The following is an 11,693-nucleotide window of genomic DNA, read 5'->3' as shown; positions in this document are numbered from 1 at the left end:
TTCTGTTCCTTAGTCCGATGGTTCATTTGGCTTATTATTTTAAATTGGGCATAATAAGCTTCCCAGGATGATTTTCCTTCAGCGTTGACTGGTCTCTGCATTGGCTGATTACACAAATTGACCATATTGCCACTTATTTCTGGTTCTTGAGGTTAGAAACCTGATTTAGGATTCCATGATGGAAAGGAATATTGCAATCCACTGGCGTAAAAGAGAATTGTTTGCTTGATTGCTACCTGAAAAGACATGTAAACAAAGTTGCCAGAAATTTCCGTCTCTTCCTTATGTTTTCTTCAGTGTTTATTATTCCTTTCATTAAAACAATACTTTGATAATCAATACTTCTCTGCCTATTGAATTTTTGATATATATTTTCCTCTGCTTCCTGTATTGTAAGTTTATTGCTATAGTTGGCTTGTTTGTTTGTTTTTTTAAGCTGAGGTGCTTTGAGCAGGTGGGATTCCTTTTGCAAATCCTGGCTGACATCTGACATTTAGTCTGAGATTTTTAGATTTAGTCTATGTCATTTCCTATATTGTTAATTGATTCGAAGTTACTTGAAGTTTCTTTAGCTTCTGAGAACCAATATCGGGCTCTGACGCAACCAACTCAGGACACTAATTGTTCACCATGCTTATCCCTATATGTACATTTAACTGTGCAGATTTCAAAGTTAAAATATTGAGAGGGTTCAGTTGAGGGGAGGGCATTGAGATGCATTTTCCTCCTCTCTGTCCTTTTCCTAAGAAGATTGTTCTGGTTAAGTGTTACAGAAAACAACGCGTAGGGCATATGCCTTTATTACAGCAAATAATGTATACCTCTTAATAGGAATAGGTAACAATGTAAACAACAGGCTTCTCTTGGATGTTTTCTGGTCCACCTTCCATGGTGTTTATGATTCTTTATTGTATCACTCTTAAATCATGTATGATAACTTGTACTGAGTATGAAGAACCGTATCAGTTGTGGATTTCAAGTCCTTTAATCACACAGGTGCCAGCAATTGCTTTTATACCCAGCTATTTATGACTCTGGTTATTAATAACTTCTGTAATATACACTCATTCATGAGTATAGTTTTTCAGCCCTTGGAACAGTGGCCCTTTAGAAATTAATTTTGGGGTATCTATTAGATAATTTTTTAATAAAATGACACACTTCTAGTTATCCAACATTCAGCTGTGGGAGAATATAACAGATGCCATTTCTTATTTTACTTGAGAGTCTTGCCTCCCAGGGTAGCCAGTAAACTTCCTTGGGATGGGAGAAAAAGAAGAAGGTAAAATATCTGGATTCACCCTGAAACCTGGCTTTTTAAAAATACTGAGTACATATTTTATTTTTTATTGAAGTATAGTTTATGTACAATGCTGTGTTAGTTTCAGATGTTCAGCAAAGTGATTAAGTTATACATACATATGCATCATATATATATACACATATATTATTATTTGTAGACTTTTTAATGATGGCCATTCTGACTGGCATGAGGTGATACCTCAAGATAGTTTTAACTTTCATTTCTCTAATAATTATTAGTGATATTGAGCATCTTTTCATGTGCCTGTTGGCCACCTGTGTGTCTTCTTTGGAGAAATGTCTATTTAGGTCTTCTGCCCATTTTTTTATTTTTATTTTTTTTTTATATTGTGTGAGCTGTTTGTATATTTTGGAAATTAACCCCTTGTTGGTCACATCATTTGCAAATATTTTCTCCCATTCTGTACATTTTCTTTTCATTTTGTTTATGGTTTTTTTTTGCTGTCCAAAAGCTTTTTGAGTTTAGTTAGGTCTCATTTGTTTATTTTTGTTTTTATTTCCATTACTCTAGGAGATGGATCCAAAAAGTGTTACTGTGATTTATGTCAAAGAGTACCTGAAACGTGGCTTTTATACATGAGGGCCTCATTATCTGATTATCCAAGTTCGGAAGTTATCAGGCAGTTTAGGGAAAAGTGGCTGTTACCTAGAAATATCTGGTACTGAACTAATCACGTATATGATTAATCCCCATCCAACTATCTTTCCTGGGTTAGCGTAACATTTATACTGGCGCACTGGGTCAACACCCTGGTCAGTCTCTCACTATCAAATATTATTAAAAGCCAATAATACAGATACAGTATAACACAAATCAATTGCAAAGAAAAATTTCATGTCTTTCAAAAGATGTAAAATTTTATGAAATTGATGAAAGTAATCCTGGTGAACAGCATAAATCACATTTTAAGCCACTACTCAACATATCTGATAGAGTTCAGTTAACAACTAAAAGAGAGAAATCAAGGAGGAGGGTACTAGACAGAGAATGTGACCATCAAAGGCTTTAGGGAGACCTTTGGAAAAACCAAGTGAAAAAACTTCAACTATTTTCCAGGTGATGGTATTGTGCTACTGAAGTGAAATGTGAAATGATGGGTGTGCTATGCTCTTACCATTTTGTTGGCAAAATTACCATAAAAAAACTCGATACTTGATTCACTCCTCTTGATTCTAAGAAGTACTACATGGAATTATAAAATATTTGTTACTTATACAATGAATTTGCTTTCATAATTTTTACTTCCATTAAACATGAAAGTTCTAAGCAAATCTTTTGGAACTATTTGCTATCAAATTATGGCTCCATTTTAAGTGGATTAGCCAGGAGATGCCTTTTGCTGGCATCAATTAATCCAGGAAATGAGGACTTCCTGTGGGACGAAGCCATCCACTTACCTCTTTGCTTTCACCCTCCTCCATCCTCCACTCCATCTTTCTTTTAGTTCCTTGCTTTCCCTACTACTGTCCTTGTTATTCTTCAGTTTTCTTCCTTTATACCCATTATCCCTTCTCTTCTTGTGAGGTTCCAGCTCCTAGAGAACCAGATAGGTGAGTGTGGGCAGTTAGTCCCCCGAGATGCTTTTCGACCTGTTGACTTCTTTGCAGTTTCACCTTGTTGTGAAACATGAAAAAATGCATTTACCTACCTCCTCTCCTTTATTTCTAACAAATTCAAACAAGTAGTCATAGCCTGTAAAGCCTGCTTTATTTTTAACTAACTTTCTTAGGAAAGAGAAAAATTGCCATAGTAATAATTAACTAGCCTCCCCTTAAGGAAAAGAATTGGGGCAACAAGTTACAGGAGAGAGTAAGGAAGGTGATTTCAGGGAAGGACTTCTATCCTTTAAGAAGAATATCATCTGATATCTTTTGAGAATAGACCTAGAACTCTGCTCCATACACATATGCAGATAGGCTTGAGGGACCAGCGCCAGGACCCAGTGTTTTACTGTACTGTCAGGTCACCTCTAGAGCCAAGTCATGGAAAAGCTGAGGGCAGAGTGCACACCCTTCCCTTACTGCCTTTGTTGACTGGTGCTCAGGCTGTTTACTGTACAGGCCCGCATTTCTCAACTACATTTCAGAACCACGAAGGGAGCTCTAAATCCTGATGCTTGGACCACGTTCCAGAGCAAACCTCTGGGGTGGAAACCAGCATTAGTATTTAGTATTTTGGTGATTCTAATGTGTAGCCAAACTTGAAAACCATCGTCTTAGATGATGTCTTCTGTGTACTTTCCTTAAGGTGAATTTTATGTGGTTTTGAGGTTTCAAATAATATAACTTTTTTTTTTTTTTTTTTTTTTTTTTTAACAGCAGACACCATTACAGGCTATTCAGTTCTGATGGAGAGACTCACAATTGTCCTGGAGTATGGCGAGGCACAGTGCTCGGTCTAGGTTCTAGAATTTATATAATTTAGGGCTGGGATTGGGTGAAGGCTTTTTTCACATACACAGTTGTGAGGTGGACCTGCTACAGCTTCATTTCCCATTTATGACACCTGATGTCCTTTTAATCCAGATGGCAGTTCCTTTAAAGGGTGCCGTGGCTTGAAGACTGAAGGAGACATCCTTCACACAGCTGTCCTCTTCCTCCTGGGGTGTGCCTGATGGCTGTTGTCAGGCTCGCGTCTTGAGATGTGAGGGATGAAACACATCTCTGGTCTCCTTCTCCCCTGCCCTCACTTTAGGGTGATAGGCAGCACAAAATATTCTAGAAGCACTACTGCCACCCCCAACTATGGTCAAGCACGAGCACAGGAAACAAGTTAAATAGACAAAACTCCTGCCCTGGCCAGACGCCTACATTTTAAACTGTGCACACTGCATAAAAACATTCGCTAGGATGTAATGTAAACATTGACTTACAGGCTTTGGTGTGCTGTGTGTTTGTGTTGTGTAAGTAGCTTGTTGAAACTGAAAGGGGAAGAGATTTATCATCTTACTCCTACAAGTCAGGCAATATTCTGTGGGGGAAGAGGGATTCTGGGAGCTCTTTAAGTGGGGGAGAAAGCAGGTATTTGGTCTTAGTGAGCAGTGAGATGAACCAAGAGGCTAACGTTTAGCAAAAAGAGATTAATCTACCCAGGAAAGCCAAGTTACTGTATGAAGTAATGGTGTAGAAGTATAAGCTATGTCTTATGCCCCTAGTAAGCGAAAGATAGCTGCAAACTCTTCTATGTGTATTCATTTAAAATAATGGGTTTTGACATCATAATAAACATAGCTACCAATTGTTTATTGGGTGCTTAGCACAGATAAAACAACTTATTCTTCAAGACAATTCTAAGTGGTAGGTAAACTATTATACCCACTTCACAGATGAGACATTGAGAAAGTCTGCAATTTGCCCCCGGTCACAGGGTTAATAAGTGGCGAAGCCAGAACTGTCACTTAAACAGCCTAGCTCTGGATTCACTGAATGTGCATTAAGTTGACTTTGATTGTGCTATGTTATTTCATTCAGTGTGATTGCCAAAATTCCTTATTTTACTTTCTTGCAACTAAGAGAAAATCTTGTGGCTTTAGTCACTTAATTCTACTGGGGTTCATTTGAGATGAATGATAATTATTAGTGCCATCTAGCGATGTTTGCTGATCTGATAGAATAAATGAAGAATTTATAGCAGGACACTGGAGTATCAATTAATTGATTTATTCACAAGTATTTATTTTCCTGAAGTGAAAATTGGATATAGTTATTAATTTAATGACTATTCTTTCTTTGATAAAGAGGGGAGAACTAATAACTATTGGGTAATTCTAATTTATCTAACTTCCATAATAACTAAATCAAACTCATTTGGAAATTTTAAACTGAGAAAAATTTATATGGGTAATAGAAAAGACCATAACAGCTTGAAGAGGTTTAGAAAAAGTTGCAAGAATTGCAGACCTTCCTGAAAGGCATCTTACAACGTGAAATGAATGAGGGTAGATGTTCCTATAATTGGTTATTGTATATCACAATTACAGTTGAAGATAATAAGCCAGGAATTCAGAATTTAAAGGTCTTAGGATATAGTACCTGACCCTTACTAGGCATACAGTAAACAGTTGTTGAACGGATATTACAGAATGAACTCAAATTACTGCCACAGAGGGAAACAGGCTCAAATGTCTTTTTTTGCACATTTTTATTTCCATTTTTCTACCTGAAATGCATGTTGCTAACATCACCAATGAGTATGAAATGAATGAATCAGATTTAGCTTCATCACATTTCAGATATAAAAGATTATCTTGAAAGACGACTATAACCAATTTCTCTTGACTTCCTCAAGCCATGCACTCAGCTTCTGTTCTGTGGTTCTATTTCTAGTGTCAGCGTCGTTTGTCTTTTCCTGGTAACCCTTAAAAAAAAAAAACAAAACTTGATCTTCATTCTTTCAATTGCTTAAAATACGTTGTCCACTTTTAGCCTCATTAAAGGGCATGCATACTTGGGAAATTTTACCAAATGACCTAAGATGTGTTCCTTTGTTTTTAACTATACACTTTTTAGGAAAAAAAATAAGTGATTTTACCCCAAATCCCATCTCTCTTCTTTCTTTTTCTCGATGGTCAGCATGCAGGAGGTTCAGAATCTCTGGAGTCTGAATGGTCACTCCTCCCAGACCTGCGTTGTCAATATGGAAATACTCGTGGATACTCATTAACCCCCTGACTCTTCTCAGTTCAGCAGTTTCACTCTTCCATGTGCTGCTGTGAATCCATGTCATCCTTCCTGCTCAATCTGATATTGGAGACTGGCCCAAGAGGAAACAAAACAAGAGGAATGAAAAACCAAATTGGGTGTCAGGCATCCTTGTCAGTGCCTCTGAGCCAGTGGATAACACCAGGGAAACCAGAGGTGACAATTTTGTGCCCTGGTTTCTGCCCTGCTATGATGCAGATAATATTAGCCTGGTGAGTGGCTGGTGAACTTCAGGTGAAAGTTTCTGTAAATCATGGCCACGGGACTTGTATTGTTTTAACTCAATCCCCTGTTGAATTAGAAGCAAAATCCATTGAGGGGAGCAATGACTTTATTTCAAAGGGGGACCTCGGGTTGATCAGTTGTATTTCCAAGCCTGAAACGAAGACCACTCAAGCCTGTCTTTGCCCAAGCTTTTGGTGGGGGCGAAGAGTGCCCCAAAGTTCTAATTTTCAGCCGGTATCTCAAAGGTAATGTCTAGAAATCAATTTTCTGCTTGTCCTCTTGTTTAGTCAAGGGGAAAAACTTGCTGCTCATGAAGGTTTGAGGGCCTGACACCACTTCAAGAGAACTCTCCAAGATCACAGGTTAAGGTAACTTCTGCGTAAGCTCACCCTCCCCACCCTGCAGAAAGCCTTAACCTTGACCTAGAGGGGATTTCCTTTCTAGAGGAGAGCAAGGAAATTCCGTTTCCATGTTAACAGAGGGAGGTCTCCCCCTGTCACTGCCTGCCGCTGTTAGCTCTGTGGGCTCTGGGAGCCCAATTATGCGTGGAGGCATTAAAAAAGGAGCCAGTGTTCAAACTGGCGTGCAGAAGACATGGACACAGATCCTGTCAACAACTAATGGAACGGGCTGGCGTGTTGGCATACACATTGGTGGTCTGGAAGATTACCTTTCAGAGTGGACTTACTGTGCAGTTGGAAATGAGCTGAAACCCCCATTTCTATACCTTTCCTGCTTGGATGGTTTGGATGCCATCGGCACAGGCAGCAGAGACAATAACAGCAGGTTAACTGTTCATGTAAGTGTAATAATAGTCTTTAACAGAAGAAGAGTAATTACCTTTGTCTAGTTTTCCCTGCTGTAAAAGTGTAATAAAATAGAGACCGGTGTCTACCGTGATATGCCCCATGCCTCTCTTCTGAAACACACGCCAATGACTCTGAAACATCCTTTGATCATAAGCTGAATTCACATCTTAATTTTGAAAAATCCATTACTGTTGGGTAGATTCCTCAAATGCATTTGACAGCTCTCAGGCCAGTGCTATTAGGCGAGAAATCTCAAAGCCATGGGAGATTTACAGCCTGGGAGATCATAGAGCATGAGTGGGTGCCGGCCCATCCCCCTTCGATTCTCCAGCATCACGATGACAGGAGGTATCTGTGCAGCAGGAGGAAGAGCCTGAGAGGGGTGGCTTCATTTGGAAATAGAATCCCCTGTTAGCAGCCGGAAGCAGTGGTGCTGAAAAGCAATCGCTGGTGTCAAGAACTTTCTTAGCTAAGCAGTGCAGCTGGCGGCAATAAATAGCATTCTAATAAAGGAGGATGTTCAATCCATGACATAAGTGCACACTGTTTCAACTACCAAACATAATTTATGAGACTGCATATGTCTGAAATGGATTTCCCCCCTATACATTTATAAATAAAAATGCAAAGATTTCAATAGGAAGGAAAGATCTGCATTTTAAATCAAAGTAAAATGGGACGATCAATGAGAAGTGCACTGTTTTTTTAAGTCCACCATGATCCATAACATTTTAAAGATGCTTTGGGTGTCACGCAGTACAATTACGTTCATTCCTAAAAAAGACGGATGCCGTTTTCTATGGTAGTGGATGCTGTATTTATGACAAGGGGTCTTAGAACTCGCCACCTCCTCCCAGAAGCTGCAAAAAGGCAAACGCTTAGGGTATCCTGGACCTCACTTTCAAAGATACGAGCACATGTTCTTACACGAGCCATTAATGAAATCCAGTCAATTTCACATAATCCTTAAAATGGTCCTGAAAATGATGAACCAGAAAAGCCACGTGTGCTATTAGTAAGGCTTAAACAACGGGGCTCATCTGACCTCTTAACTCATTGACTCTGCATGAGTAAATAAGTTATTAGTTTTGACATAACTAGTGGTTTATTTTGCCATCCACTGCTGTTCTTTGTTACATGTTCTATTCATACCACATGTTATTGCTCTTTATAATTATTGTGGAACATAGCAATTGCACAGACTGTATCATATCCCACTGGGATAAACATCGTGGATGAGGGACCAGAAGAACTCGCCTTTGACTTAAAGTTTATTCCTACTGCTTTCTTTACATGAGAAAGATTTTCACTGATGCCATTCACAAAACTAACTCTATGTTTTAATGACTATGGAGTCACTCTGAAAAGCACTTTAGCCAGGAACTCCAAAAGCCAATTTGTTTTCTACTGTGAGGTGTGTGTTCAAGCTTATGAAATGAATAGCTGGTTAATCTTTTAAGCTAGTACTCAAGATAAAAATCTGCTAAACCTGGAAGTAAAATACGGCATGCACACGGCTGTATTTTGAAATTAATTTTTCCATACTGTGCCTGTATAACTGTTTATTAACATCATATTTTTGCTTTACAAAGAAAGGGTATGGGAAGCGTAGGTGCCAATGAACACCAGTATTTCCCTATCACTTTGTTGGCTTTGAAAATTCATTACTTGGTGGTAGAAAAGCCAAATTTCTATTCTTTCCAGGGTGGAAACATTAAAAATTAGGAGTTACAGCATTAAGATATACTGCTAAGTGGATTTTCTTCTTTTGTGTGTTTTAATTGTAAATGCAAACCCAGCATTAATATCATAGAGTCAAGAATAGAATAGAGTCAAGTACAGAATAATGTGAAAGTTCTGACATTGTCTACTTGGCAGAGAGGAAGCACTTGAGGTAATTAGAAGGCAGAGAGCTCCTAGAAGGGCTGTGCTTGCCTGCGTCCCCTGAACTGTTAAGAACTGGATGGTTTCAGCAATATATATGAACCTGATAAGGATTTGAATACAGTGGTTTCTGGGGGGGATTCTAGGCAGATGCCATGAGGATGTGCTTAAAAAGTTGAACAGTAGTAATGAATTCCCTTAAATGTCTCTTAAAATGTATATGGATTCTCCAAGTCCATACTCTGATTTTCTGTGTGAGGCTGATAGCTATAAGTCAAAACAGGGGAAGGGACTTGGTCAAGAATTTAAATCACTTACATACATGTTCTTTCTCTAGGTCACCCACAGAGAAATCTGAAAGTTTATCTTACTTTTTAAGGAGGAATAAATGGGCATATGGCGACCATTAGTTATCTTAAAAAATAAGTTTTGGTCATGGCTGAATATTGCCTCCTTTATTCTGGAATCATTAGCTCAGGACTGAACTAACTTGACACACGTGTACAACATGAAAGGAAATGCTGACCAAAAAAATTCTCTGTTATGGTTCCATACAATAGGGACTAGAACACACCTTTGCTGTTGATTGCGGGTGGGACCTGGACAATTTTAAGTGCAGCAGTGGAGTTTTAAGTGGTACCACTCTGATTCCCACATAAAATTCCACCATGCAAATTGAGGTTGTAGAATCATCTGAAGTTCCTTTTGAAAAAGAGAATTTAGTGACAATTTTCTCAATGGAGTCTTTTATCGATAATCTTCAATAGTCTCTTTTTTAACAGAAGAACATGTGCTTTCTACTGTTAATAAAATTTTTCTGGTGGTTTATGAGGTAACAATGGAAAATTTTGAGGGACATATTCAACTAAAAGCAGTAATGCCCAACTCTGGATTGCCCAGCCCAACCTCTCTCTTGAATGCTAGATGTGTATTTTTTTTTTGATTCATAATTTTTTCTTTTAAAATTAAAGTATAGTTGGTTTACAATGTGTTAATTTCTGGTATACAGCATAGTGATTCAGTTATACATATATATATTTTTCCTTTTCATATTCTTTTTCATTATAGGCTATTACAAGATATTGAATATAGTTCCCTGTGCAATACAGTAGGACCTTGTTGTTCATCTATTTTATATATAGAAGTTAGTATCTGCAAATCCCAAACTCCCAATTTATCCCTTCCTACCCCCTTTCCCTGGGTAACCTTAAGTTTGTAGTCTATATCTGTGAGTCTATTTCTCTTTTGTAAATAAGTTCATTTGTGTCATTCTTATAGATTCCACATGTAAGTGATATCATGTGGTATTTTTTTCTTTCTCTTTCTGGCTTACTTTACTTGGTATGACAATCTCCAGGTCCATCCAGGTTGATGCAAATGGCATTATTTTATTCTTTTTTATGGCTGAGTAGTATTCTATTATATATAGAATATATATCTTTATATATATTCTTTATCCAGTCATCTTCTTTATCCAGTCATCTTTCAATGGACATTTAGGTTGCTTCCATGTCCTGGCTGCTGTAAATAGTGCTGCTATAAACACTGGGGTGCATGTATCTTGAAGCACCTTTATTATGGTATGATTCCTGTACAGTAAACTATGCATAGTTCAGATGTACAATTTGATGAATTTTGATAGACGTATACATCAATGAATGTATACCACCACCACTATCAGGATAGCTAACATTTCCATCACCCCCCGAGAGGTCAAGCTCATTTTAAATATGAGCATTGTTTTTACATACTTATTTTCATTTTGATAATGATACATAACTCACTTTAATTTACCTTTACTTCCACGAAGTTTCTAAACAACATTTCTATTAAAAGTGTCAAATAAATACTTCAAATATGAATGTCACTATTGATGAGAAGCACATGGACATAAGAGATGGCGTTATTAGAGCACTATTAAGGAGAGTCTGCTTTTCGCCTTACACTTCTGTGACCAGAAGTCAACTCTAAGGAGGTTCTATTTACGTACAATAGAAATGAACTGATTTAAGGTGTAAAGTTCACTGAATTCTGGCCAATGGATCTCCATGTAATTATCAGCACAATTAAAATACAAAACATTTTCAATATCCCCAAGGTTTCCTTGTGCCCCTTCTCAACCAATCTCCTGGCCCCCATCAGCCCCAGGGAACTGTTGATCTACTTCTGTTCCCAAAGATGAGATTTAACTTTTTTTTAGAGTTTCATATTAATGGATTCATCTGGCTTCTGTCTGAGCATTACCTTTTTAAGATACATGCATGATGTTACATGCATCAGGACTACATTCTTTTTTATTGCTGATTAATATTCCATTTTATAGATACACAGAAATTTATCCATTCACCTGTTGATGGACATTTGGGTTGTCCTCAGCTTCTGGCTATTATAAATAAAATTCCTATAAATATTCATGTATAGTCTTTGTGTTGACATGTTTTCATTTCTCTTGGATAAACACTCAAGCATGGAATTGCTGGATCATTGGGCAGTATGTTTAACATTTAAAGAAATTACTGGGGGGAGGATATAGCTCAGTGACAGAGCACATGCTAAGCATGCACGAGGTTCTGGGTTCAATCCCCGGTACTGCCACTAAAATAAATAAATAAATAAACCTAGTTGCCTCCCCCTCAAAAATACTGAGAATTTAAAAAGAAAAAAAATTTTAAAAAGAGAAAAAAAAAAAGTGCTAAATTGTGCCAAAGTGGTTCTCATCAAACCTTGATTCTGTGTCTTTAAAATTTTGGC

The 11,693-nt window shown here is 37.7% G+C and overlaps 1 protein-coding gene across 1 annotated transcript in view; it reads right to left on the bottom strand.

Annotated features, from left to right (window-relative positions):
- Positions 1 to 5,258: 5,258 nt before the first annotated feature.
- Positions 5,259 to 11,693, bottom strand: part of CDIN1 (CDAN1 interacting nuclease 1) — a 224,746-nt gene continuing 218,311 nt past the window's right edge. The window contains exons 15-16 of the transcript XR_012507614.1: positions 5,855 to 6,076; positions 5,259 to 5,680 (exon numbers count right to left, since the gene is read on the bottom strand). The gene's annotated coding sequence lies outside the window, so the exon portion shown is untranslated. The remainder of the gene's footprint in view (positions 5,681 to 5,854; positions 6,077 to 11,693) is intronic.

Source organism: Camelus bactrianus, chromosome 6 (assembly GCF_048773025.1).
Source record: "Camelus bactrianus isolate YW-2024 breed Bactrian camel chromosome 6, ASM4877302v1, whole genome shotgun sequence".
Classification (NCBI taxonomy): Eukaryota; Metazoa; Chordata; class Mammalia; order Artiodactyla; family Camelidae; genus Camelus; species Camelus bactrianus.
This window is presented reverse-complemented; position numbering and strand designations above follow the sequence as displayed.